Below are 330 nucleotides of genomic sequence, written 5' to 3'. Positions count from 1 at the left end.
TTCACGTATAATTCTCTATATATAAAGTTGTCAATTTTAAATAATTCTTTAAGATTCTAGAAACTTTGTATTAGAGATACCTAAACCTTTGAGTTTGATTATGTTACTTAAGATATATAGCTATTTATAATAGGGTATTGTAGATATTTAATCGCTCACAATAATCAAAGGACAATCTTATAGATTAGTGAGTCACATAAAAGCTTAGTTTTTATGCAAAAGATGTTAACACGAAACTCTATAAATTTCTACATCCGGTAACAATTTAGATAAAGGAAATACAAGACTGAAATGTAATTGTTTTACAAAAATTATAATAGGATAAAATTG

The sequence above is a fragment of the Arachis ipaensis genome, chromosome B10 (genome assembly GCF_000816755.2).
Source record: "Arachis ipaensis cultivar K30076 chromosome B10, Araip1.1, whole genome shotgun sequence".
NCBI classification, from domain to species: domain Eukaryota; kingdom Viridiplantae; phylum Streptophyta; class Magnoliopsida; order Fabales; family Fabaceae; genus Arachis; species Arachis ipaensis.
The sequence above is the reverse complement of the archived record's forward strand: the minus strand, read 5'-3'. Positions refer to the sequence as shown.